The 12,114-nt window shown below is 38.3% G+C and overlaps 1 protein-coding gene across 4 annotated transcripts in view; it reads left to right on the forward strand.

The window, feature by feature from the left end:
- Positions 1-8: 8 nt before the first annotated feature.
- Acot9 (acyl-CoA thioesterase 9) overlaps positions 9-12,114 on the forward strand; it is a 74,159-nt gene continuing 62,053 nt past the window's right edge. For 3 of the 4 annotated variants that reach the window (XM_078035029.1, XM_040270110.2, XM_040270136.2), the window contains exon 1: positions 9-152. The gene's annotated coding sequence lies outside the window, so the exon portion shown is untranslated. Of the gene's footprint in view, positions 153-185; positions 204-12,114 lie in introns of those variants that run through there. The other variant, XM_078035028.1, reaches the window with a different exon arrangement.

A 12,114-nucleotide genomic window follows, 5' to 3' on the forward strand; every position in this document is an offset into this window, starting at 1 on the left:
CGCTGGGATTCTCTAGTAGCGCCCTCTAGTGGCGCTTCTCGGAGCCTCCCCGGAAACCTGAGACCCCGAGTGACCATTGTAAAATGTAAAGGAGAATTCCCTTTGTGGCCTGCCCTGGCTTCTTTGTTGGTGGGAGAAGAATCCGAGCAGCTGTGAGTCCTGAAGTCACTTGTCTTTTCCACTTTTTCTGGAATTTTCCAGAGGTAACTTAAAGTGTGATGATGTCATCTCGCTGGTGACTAAAGGAATGTGTGCTTGTATATGGTGTTTTCTAAAATTACATAAGGTAATCTCTTTGGCTTTCTCAATAATTTCTGTCCCTTATATTTGTAAGTTTTAAAGTTGAAATGTTTTCTTTGGGGCTGGGGCTGTGGCTCGGTGGTAGAGTGCTCGCTTAGCATGTGTGAGGCACTGGGTTCCATCCTCAGCACCACATAAAAATAAATAAATAAAGGTATTGGGTCCATCTACAACTAAAATAAATTAAAAAAATTAAACAAAATAAAGGTATTGTGTCCATCTACAACTAAAAAAGAAATCTTTGAAAAATATTTTCTTTATCTTTTTTCCTTCTTATTTCCTTCTTAAATTTCTCATCCTCCTGTGGCAACACTGCCCTCTGGCTCAGGTACATTCTCCATAATTTTCTTTAGAGATGGTCTGCTTTTTTTGTTTTGTTTTGTTTTGTTTTTCTCCTAGGGACTGAACCCAGAGGCACTCAACTACTGAGCTACATCTCAGCCCTTTTTAAATTTTTATTTGGAGACAGGGTCTTGATAAGTTGCTTAGGGCCTTGCTAAATTGCTAAGGCTGGCCTTGAACTTTCCATCCTCCTGTTTCAGCCTCCCAAGCTGCTAGGATTACAGGGGTGTACCACTATGCCAGGTCCAAAGGTTTGCTTTTGTTAAACTGTTTCAGTTTGCTTATCTAAGTGAGTTTTTAATTCATCTTAAATTTTTTGGAAGGATTTATTTTATTGCTTATAGGTCTTAGGGGTTTGGAAGTTTTTTTTTCTTCATAATATGTGACCATCTCCTGGCTTCCATTGCCAGTTATAGTCCCATCCTCCGTGTTTCTCTTATTTTCTTTAACCTTCTGCTTTTGAAATAATGATATATTTACAGGATGTGTGATGATGTTATCACTCTGATGACTAAAAGAATACATGCTTGTGTATTATATTTCCTAGGATTTTTGAAGGTAAGCTCTTTGAATTCCTCAATATTTTTTAAATGCCCTGAGATAGAAATATTTGACAACAGTTGGATTAGAGTATAGTCTGGATTATATATGCTGGAACAAGTGTTCAAGCCTATGAGGAATGACATTTATTTTACACCCACTTTTCCATACAGATCCTGCTGAGGGCCTGCTTTGATGTCCTACCTGGGTTCCTTGATAGATCAAATGATGATTTTTGCTGTGAGAGAAAACATAACAGGGGCCTGGAGCATCTGCATTCTGTAGAAGGAAGGGTTGAACTATCACCAAATGACCACCCCTAATATTGAATGAGTGACTCTGCCTTTGCTCGCAATATCTTGCATGTAGAAAAGAAAGTAGAAGTATATTCTCTGTTACCCTCCCTACCCTCCTGGGATTCCATGCACAGTGGGTCAACATGGAAGTTTATGAAATATCTTTTTCAAATATCTTTAAAAATAGCATTGGTTCTCATCTACCTGTGTTACTCCTGACACCATGGGCTACATACACATCAGACTATACCTCATGTGTGACTATAAGCCCGTTCCTCCTCTGCTTCTGTCTAAAATGCCAGAGCACTTAAGAGAGTTTGTTGTATTTACTGATAGCAGTAAATCAGACCTCCATGAATAAGCACTAACTAATGATAGCTGCCTAGTTGAAGCAAAAACAAAAGCATTTTTAATTTGAGTTGCTTAATTTTTTAGAATAGTGATTATAGCTAGCATTTGAAAAACTTTTATTTGATTAAAGGGTCAACAGATCAACAAGTATTTGTTGAGTCTTGTGTGAGGTACTTGGGGGTTATAAAGGATCACCAAGCTTTGCCACCAGCCCTCAAGGTATAAAGTTTACTTTTAGAGATGTGTTTATAGTTTACTACCACAGAATTTAATCTTTGTGACAAAGAGAACAGAATAGGGGAAGAATAGGAGTAAGAAAAATTGCTGAGGCAGTGTGGCCTATGTGTTTTGCATTAATTGTCTCGTTTGATCCTTAAAAATATCTTCTTGTGGGTAATGGTAGTTCTGCCTTTACAGTTGGGAAAAACTGAGACCCACAGGGGTTACAAAATTGTCAAAGCTAGGAAGTGATAGAATGATAAATATTGATGACTTAAGACTGGTTTTATTGGCCAATGCTCAGAGAGCCATTGCTTTCAATTATGAACACTTTTTATTTCAAGGTTCCACAAAGGTCAAGGCCCAAAAGGTTCTTCTCACTAAGACCATGCCATTAGAAGTCAGTTATTTGAAAACAGATTGGTTTATACAATCTCTTTTATATTGATTATTTACTGCCACATTACATATTATCATGAATTCAGTGGCTTAAAATAACACACACTTATCTTAGTCTTTGTGGGTCAGGAGTCCAGTCATGACTGAGTGGGTCTTCTACTCAAGGTGTCAGCTCTTCTATATTATTATGAGGAGAACTCTTACTTCCAAATTCACTCAAGTTGTTGATATTGACAGAATTCACTTTTTTTCAGTACTGGGGATTTAATCCAGAGTTTGGTACATGCTAGGCAAGAACTCTATCGCTGAGATACATGCCTAGCACTTTATATTTTTTTTATTTTGAGAAAGGGTCTTTCTAAGTTACCCAGGCTAGCCTCAAACCTGCTATCCTTCTGCCTCAGCCTCCCTACTCACTGGGGTTACAAACATGAGCCACCACACCAGGTGACAGAATTCATTTCTTGACTGAGGACCTTGGCTTCTTTGTTGAGACCACTGTAGTTTATAGAGGCTGCCTATATTTCCTTGCCACATAGCCTTACCCAGAAATGCCATTTATAAGCTAGCAAGATATAATCTAATTTTTTTATTGTGGTAGAAAATACATAACAAAGTTATCATCTTAACCTATTTTCCCCAGTAGTGGGGATTGAACCCTGGAATATTCTACTTCTGAGCTACATCCCCAACTCTTCAAAAAATTTGATAGAGGGTCTCATTAAGTTGCCCAGGCAGGACTTGAACTTGAAATACTCCTGCCTCAGTTCACAGATTGCTGTGATTACAGGCATGAGCCACTGTGTCCAGCTCATTTTAACCATTTTAAAGTATGTAGTATAGTAGTGTTAACTATTGTTTCAATCATATTTTTTATTGTTGTGACCAAAAGACCTGACAAGAACAATGTAGAGGAGGAATAGAGTTTATTTTGGCTCCAAGGTTTCAGATATTCAGTCAATGGTCAACCAACTCCATAACTCTGGGCCTAAGGTGAGGTAGAACTTCATGGTGGAAGGGCAAGAAGGAGGAAAGCAGCTCAGACAATGGCAACAGGAAGCAGAGAAATAATTCCATTCATAGGAACAAATATAAACCCCAAAGGCATGCCCCCAGTGACTTACCTCCTCCAGCCATACCCTATCTGCCTACTGTTACCTCCAGTTAATCCATACCAGTGGATTAATCCACTGATTTGGCTATAACTCTCCTAATCTAAACATTTCACCTCTACACTTTCTTGCATTGTCTCACACATGAACTTTTGGAGAATGCCTCATATCTAAACCATAACAACTATATATACATTGTTGTATAACAGCTCTCTGGAACATTCTTATCTTGCAGAACTGAAACTATATCCAGGAACAATGGCACCTATTTTTTCTCCCTCCAGCTTTTGGTAGCTACATTCTACTTTCTATTAAAACTGAACCTCTGTATCTAGGAACAATGGCTCCCCATTTTCCCTTCTTCCAACTTCTGGTAGCTACATTCTACTTTCTGTTTCTAGGAGTTTGAACTACTTTCCTCCTGTAAGTGGAATCATGCAGAATTTCTTTTGGAAATTGATTTATTTCATGTCCTTCTTTAAGGTTTGTGCATATTATAGCATGGGACAAAATTTCCTTCCTTTTTAAGGTTTAATAATATTCTATTGTGTATATGTGCCACATTTTCTTTATCCACTGGACCATCAATGGACATTTGACTATGTAATGTTGCTGTGAACATGGGAATACAATTATACTCAAGATCCTGTTTTCAATTTTTTTTTGCAGGGGGGTGGTGGTGGGTGGTGGTGGTGTTACTGGAGATTGAACCCAAGGCACTCGAACAGTGGGCCATACCAGCAGCCCTTTTTATTTTTTATTTTGAGAAGGATCTTGCTAAGTTTCTGAGGATGTCCTCAAACTTAAAATCCTTCTGCTTTAGCCTCTTGGGTTGAGTTGCTGGGTGTACTACCCTGCCTTGCTCAATTATTGTTGTTTTGTTTTTGTGGTACAAGAGATTCAACTCAGGGCCTCATGCATGCTAGGCAAGCACTCTACCACTGAGTCAGTTCTCTTTGATGTTTACCTAGAAATGTAATTGCGGGATCACATGATAGTTCAATTTTTATTTTATTTTATTTTTTGCAGATATTCCATACTGTTTTCCATAATGGCTACACCATTTTATATTCTCATGAAGAGTATACAAAGATTCCAATTTCTCCCCATTCTCACCAGCACTTGTCATTTTTGTTTTTATTTTCTTTTTGCCTACAGCTATATGGTATGCAAATATTTTCTTCTATTCCATAAGTTGCCTTTTCACTCTGTTGATTGTTTCTTTTGATATGCAGAAGTCTTTAAGTTTGATGTAGTCCAGTTTGTCTACTTTTATTGCTTTTATCTGCCAAATAGAGTCTTACATAATGTACCATAATTCTGAGAATGACATCCTATCACCTAACACCATATTTTATTAGAAGCAAGTCACACATCTCACCCACACTGAACGTGAGAGGACCACACAAAGGCATGAGCACCAGGAGGCAGCACCATGGAGGCTACCATGGAGGCCACCAAGGAGTCTGTCTGCCATACTTTTAAAGGGTAATAAAAGCCAACTTATAATTCAGCATTTAACAAATACTTATTAAAGTCTATCAGAAATTGGCTGAAGAATACTGAAATAAATATGGCATATGCTATGGCTTGAATATGCTTTGTCCCCCCCAAACTCATGCAGGAGTTGAATTGCCAAAATCTTATGTTAATGCCATTAAGAAGATGGAAACTTAATCTGATGATGGTGTTTACAAGTGGGGCCTTTAGAAAATTATCAGATTAGATTAGGTCATTAGAGTGGAGCCTCCATGACTGAATTCTGGTGAACTGCATAAGAAGAGGGAGAGAAATTGCACAAACTCATAGATACATATGCATTCCTGCCACAGTGTAATGTAGCCAAGGGGGATCCTTGCCAGAACCTGGTGTTTGGACTTTCAGTCTCTACAACTGTGAGCTAAATAAGTCTTTTTAATAAATAAAGTAGCCTTTCTTAGGTATTTCATTATAGTGATTAAAAATGGACTCATATAGGGGCTGGGGTTGGGGCTCAGGGGTAGAGCACTTGCATAACATGTGTGAGGCACTGGGTTTGATCCTCAGTACCACATACAAAAATAAATAAACAAAATAAAGGTATTGTGTCCATCTACAACTAAAAAATATAGACTCATACAACATTATACCAGTTGTCTGGGGACGTACAGTTTAATATTACAAGCCCATAAGTTTCTAGTTATGGCTAGAAGGTATTCAGCCTCCTGGAGCAAAAGAACAGGTACAGTCAGAACTGCGATTCAGTTTTTAACCCATTCAATGTGACCTACCTCCTCTAAGCTGTCCTTAACCCTCTCTCTCTCTGTGCAGTGTCCTAAGGGAAGACTACTGCTCATCAATCAGTTCAGGAATCAAGGCTCTAACTCCTCATAAGTGCTTAAGAATGCAGTCAACCATCCTTAGGCCTCCTAAAAGGACCAGTTCTTTGAATCTGGTTATGGAGGCTATTCAGTAAGAAGATCATAGAAAATAATTGCCTGTGAATCTCTGAATATAAGACACCCCCACTTTTCCCTATGGCCTCTGGGTACATGCAATAGATTTTAAAGTTCAAAATCCAGCTTACCAATCTTTGTACCATTTGCAAACTGGCAATTAAGTACTAACAGAGAATACAGGAAAATAGAGGATACTTCAAAGAAGGAAATGCTAGAGAGTAAACTCCACCCAGCCCCTTGTTCTGGCTCTGATGTGAGTGATGTTTGGCAGAGTCGGCTGACTACCCCGGAGGCTATTGCCTGAGAATTCCTCCTGGAGGTGGAGAATGTGCAGGTGAGTCACTCTGCTTGGAAAGATGATAGAAGCAGCAAAAGAGTGCAGGAAGATCAAAAAGGGACACAGGACCCTAAGATTGAGAGATTTGTAATACATTTTAAGATCTCTCAAAGATTAATTATAGATGAGTGCTGTAACAGAGGAAGAAAGATGTACAACTAGCATTTCTTTTATTTTTTAGTTTTTGCGGTGGGTGCTAGGGATCAAATTCAGGATCTAGTGCCTGCTAGATAAATACTCTACCACTGAGCCACAACCCCCAGACCCTAGCAACTAGCATTTCTTATCATGAATCATATTATAGTTTGTATTTGGAATATCCCCCCAAAGCTCATGTGCTGGGCAATGCAGCAGTGTTCAAAGGCGAAAAGATTGGATCATGAGGGTTCTGACCTCATCAGTGGATTAATCTATTGATGAATTAATAATTTTAATGGACTTACTGGGAGGTGGTGAAAACTATAGGCAGATGGGACATGGTTGGAGGAAGTAGGTAATTGGGGGCATGGCCTTAGAGACTATATCTGTCCCTGGTCCTTTCTCTCTCTTTCTGTCTTTCCTGGCTGCCATGAGCTGAGAACTTACCCCACTATACCCTTCCACCCTGATGTTTCTGCCTTGGAGCCAGTTAATCATGGACTGAATCCCCTGGAACCATGAGCCAAAATAAATCTTTGCTTCTCTAAGTTGTTCTTGTCAGGTATTTTGATTACAGTGACGAAAAGCTAACACAGTGGTATGCTTTTCTTGGCACTTTACAGATTAAATTTCATTTAGTTTTAATTTCCATATATTATTACTTACTTTTAAATATATATCCAACTTTCTCACCTGGATTCTATTAAACTAAAATATGTGTTGCTCTATTCCAAAAAAATTAATTGTACATTTAATACTATAGTCAGAAAAAATTAGTAGTAAAATCAGCCTTTTAAATAAAGCTGATCTGGATGAATATAATTTGGAAGCATAAGGGATTTTTTTCCTTCCAATGTGCTCAACCTCTACTATTGAGATTTCCATCATCCTAGCATAGAAAGTTGGTGATTCTCTAATCCACAGTCCTTATTGACTACTTAAAACTGAAACCTAGAGTGGATAAAGTACTAGTCCAAGATTACTCAGCTGACAGGGGCAGAATCACAAATATGACTGAGGTCTCCTAACTTAGTCAAGACATCTTTTACTATATCACTGTGCAATTACAGCCTGCATAGATCTTCTGGCAAAAAATGATAAATGTAAAAATAGACATTGTATTAAATACCATCCTAAGACTGGAGCTCATGCAAAAAATTGTAAATAATCAAAACATTTGGTCTACTTTTCACAAATCAAATTTTATGAGTACATGCCTCCTTATTTACTGTTATTGTTATTATTCATGATGCTGAGGATTGAACCTAGGGTCTTGTATGTACCATTGAGCTATGCCCCTCGTCCCACACATGCCTTGTTTTAATTACAATAGGGAATACTTTTGACAGTTCCAGTCTTTCCAGCTTCTTCCTCTGTCTTATGTCCCCAACTGCAACCCAAGAATTAAACTGATAAGTAGGCAACATTGATCAGAAATGCCTACAGATCAAGATAAGCAGACAATCAGCTTACTAGGAGATGCCTGTCACCTAGTGAGGCTGCAGGAAGCTGCGTGTGTCCACACTCTTTCACAAAAGGAGAATAGAGCCCCTAGGGCTTTCTGCTTAAGGGAAATTATTCTCTGAACATCTAGTTGATGAATCTGGTTACCACAATACTATTATTCTTTTTGAGATGAGAGCCATCTCCATACTTTGAAAACAGTCCACAGTTCTTCATTTATGTTCTTTCCTCATAGATAGAATACACACTCATCATCTCATTGGGAGTATGGATTTTTTGATCAAAGGAATTGACTCAAAACATACCAATTTTCTGTCATGAGGCAAAAGAGTAGTGGACTCAGTAAGTACTTTTAGAAGGTGAGCTGAGTATATTTATGTGGCAGAAAAAGCAAGAATTTTTTTTTTTCCAGCAATAGGGATTGAACTTGGGGATGCTATACCATTGAGCTACACCCCTAGCTCTTTTTATTTTTTATTTTGAGATAGGGTCTTGCTAAATTGCTCCAGCTGGCCTTGAACTTGCCAACTCCTGCCTCAGTCTCCCAAGTAACTGGGATTACAGGCATGTGCCACGACATGTGGCTTATTTGTCTTTTTTAGTTAAATACATAACATTAGGATTAGGGTTCATTTTTATGTAATTATAAAAGCATGGAATATAATCTGCTTGAATTCAGTTCCCAGTACTTCCCCTTTCCCTCTCCTCCTCCCTTGCCCCTGTTCCCTTCCCTCTACTCACTCTACTGATCTTTCTGCTATTTACTTTTAGTTGTTTATATATTTATTTATTTTTTGTCTTCTGTCTGACCAGGCATCATGTGAACAAGATCCAATCCAGACCATATTTACTTGGGCTGGGGTTGTAGCCTAGAAATAGAGTGCTCGCTTTATATCCAGTAAGCCCTGAGTTTAATCCCCAGTGCTGCAAAAAAAAAAAAAAAAAAAGTCTCAGAACACATGACCTAGGGCAAATTGTTTACAGCCATGCCTCACTTGAAAAGTGGGCTTCATCCATAATCTGATTAACATCCACCACAAACCACAGTTGCAGATTTTTTTGGTACCAGGGACTGAACCCAGGGGTGCTTAACCACAGATCCATGTCCCCAGCCCTTTTTAAAATTTTTGAGACAAGTTTCACTAAGTTGCGTAGTGCCTCACTAAGTTGCCAAGGCTGCCTTGGACTTGCGATCCTCCTGCTTCAGCCTCTGGAGCTACTGGGATTACAGGCATGTGTTGCAGATTTTTTTTTTAAAGAAAAAGGTTTAAGGAAAGATGAAGTAGGAGAAAATGTCAAAAAGACTATGGTGTTGAACTTATTAGTTAACATAACTTTTATCCTTTTTACAGATTTTTTTTTTGTTGTACCAGATAGGGAAATTGTGCAGTTATTATGGTGCAGCACAGTAGATAGCACAATTTCTCAAATTTTCTTTCCTTATCTAGTCATGGTTAAAAACAAAAAAGTAGCTTAAGAGCTGTGCTATTGGATAAGCATGCTTCATTTACCTTCAGTAATGTATATTAATGAAATACAATCCTCAAAATGTTCCACATTCAGTGAAAAATGTAAACCAATAATGACCAAGAAGCTCAATGAACCCAAAGCAGCATAAGAAAACATAAAGAACACCACACCAAAGCTGGGCATGATGGTGCATGCCTGTAATCTCAGTGATTTCGGAGACTGATGCAGGAGCATTGTAAGTTCCAGGCCAGCCTCAGCAGCTTAGCAAGACCTTGTTACATGGTAAAAATTTTTTAAAAAGGCTGGGGGTATAGCTCAGTGGTTGAATGTCACTGGGTTAAACCACAAAACAAAAAATACAACAGGTGGGGCAAAAAAACCCCCACTACTCTTATTACTGCTATCTTACAACCTATCAGGTTAAAAATCACCAAAGGAAAAACCTAAAATATCATGTAATTACCAGTTAATTGAAATGAGATAAACTAAAACATGATAATCAGACTCCCACAAATGAAATTCTCTAGCTTTTGTTGATGATAAAATCAGCCACTTCTAACTAATCCAGCAAATGAAATCAGTTCTTTTTATCATGATAACAGATGAAATGTGGAAAGATCTGAAAGAGATAACAGATCAAGCAAAGGAGGAGTACTGGGAAAGGACCTGAAGTACTGTGCTATCACAGTTGGGGCAGTTGCATGATTTGGGAAGAGAAACTGGAAATGAGTATAATTAGGACACTCTCTGAAAATGAAACTTAAAATCAACAGATAATGTATCAAACAAGGATATTCAAAATGTATTCCAAGCCAGTTAATGTTTGACTTTAAACAGTATTAACGTACCTAAAAAGAGAAGGTATAAACTGGGTATGGTTGCTCATGTCTGTAATCCCAGTGATTTGGGAGGCTGAGGCAGGAAGATGTCAATTTGGAGGCCAGCCTCAGCAACTTAATGAGGCCATAAGCAATTTAGCAAGACCTGTCTCAAAATAAAAAAAATAAAAAGCACTGAGGTTATCGTTCAGTTGTAAAGTATCCCTGGGTTCAATCCTCAGGAGAGAGAGAGAGAGAGAGAGAGAGAGAGAGAGAGAGAGAGAGAGAGAGAGAAAGAGACACACACACACACACACATTGGGTGGGGGGAGAGAAGGTATACTCTATTACAATGAACTTGTCAAGTTAGAAAGGCTTTTGTTTGTTTTTTAAAAAATATTTTTTAAGTTGTAGATGGCAACAATGACTTTATTTTATTTATTTATTTTTATGTAGTGCTGAAAATCAAACCCAGTGTCTCACACATGCTAGGCAAGCACTCTATCACTGAGCCACAACCTCAGCCCAGCTTTTGTCTTTTTTAAAAATTAAAAAAAAATTTAATTTGTTCTTTTTAGTTATGTATAGTAGAATGCATTTTGATGTATACATACATTGAGTTTAACTTTCCACTTTTGTGGTTGTACATGAAGTGGAGTTACACTGGTCGTGTATTCATATATGAAAGTTGTGTTGTCTGATTCATTCTATTGTCTTCCCCCATTCATTGTGAGTCAGCATCTGCATATCAGAGAGACCATTTGGCCTTTGTTTTTTGGGGATTGGTTTATTTCACTTAGCAGGAATGCTTTTGATTACAGCTAACAGAATACCCTACTTACAATGAGAAGCCCAGAGGTAGCCAGTTCCAGGGCTTGTTTAGTGATTAATTGTGTTCTTAAGGATTTGGGCTTTTTAAATCCTTCAACTCTGCTAGCCATCCTCAACTCATCTCATAATCATAGGAGAGCTGGGATAACTCCAAGCATCAGGTCCTCACACCAGCACATTACAGGAAGGTATGATCGAGAGCAAAAATCTTTCTCCTAATGAGGCTGTGTCCCCACACCACCCTCTACAGTGTTGCAGATCAAATTCAGGGCTTCATGCCTGCTAGGCAAGTGCTTGAGCACTGAACTACATCCCCAATTCAGTGCTCTGTCTTTATTTGGGAAGAAATTTCCTGGAATGCCTTGGAAGTCTTCTCTCATCTCATTGGATAGTTGTAGGTAGTATGACTATGTATGGCTTCAAAGAAGACTTGGAAAATGACTATCCAATAATGGTGAAGGGAGATGCTATGTTTGGTCAATAGTGATTATGATACTTTTAAGTTGGGCACATTACTACCCAGAATACAATTGGGTTTCTGTTAGGAAGGAATTAGAAGGGAGCGGTTCTAGGGCAGGCAACTAAAGATGTCTCCTAGGTCCGACCTGGAAACATAGAATAAAAGAACCTCAGTGACCAAAATTGGCACCATTCAACCAGCACTGTCTTGGAGAAATTCTCTGATGCAAGAACTCTAGTAGTTGAATTTTTTCCTCTTCCTCCTCCTCCTCCTCTTTTTGTGCTGGGAATTGAACCCATGGCTTCATGCATGCTAAGTAAGTATTCTAACTCTGAGTTATATTCCCAACCCTCCAGTAGTTCAACCTTAAAACGAGTATATATATATATTATGGAGATGAACGTCATTGTCTTTTATTCATTCATTCATTTAACAGATTATTATTGTGTCAGGTGTTATAGTCTCTGAAATTACAGCAGTGGAAAAATCAGACAAACATCCTTGCCATTGTGGTCCTTAAATTCTTGTGAATATATCTTAGCTAAATGTAATGAATTCTATGCTCAACTGTAAATTTCTGGGTTATAATTGTGTTCCTC

This window comes from Ictidomys tridecemlineatus, chromosome X (assembly GCF_052094955.1).
Source record: "Ictidomys tridecemlineatus isolate mIctTri1 chromosome X, mIctTri1.hap1, whole genome shotgun sequence".
Lineage (NCBI taxonomy): Eukaryota > Metazoa > Chordata > Mammalia > Rodentia > Sciuridae > Ictidomys > Ictidomys tridecemlineatus.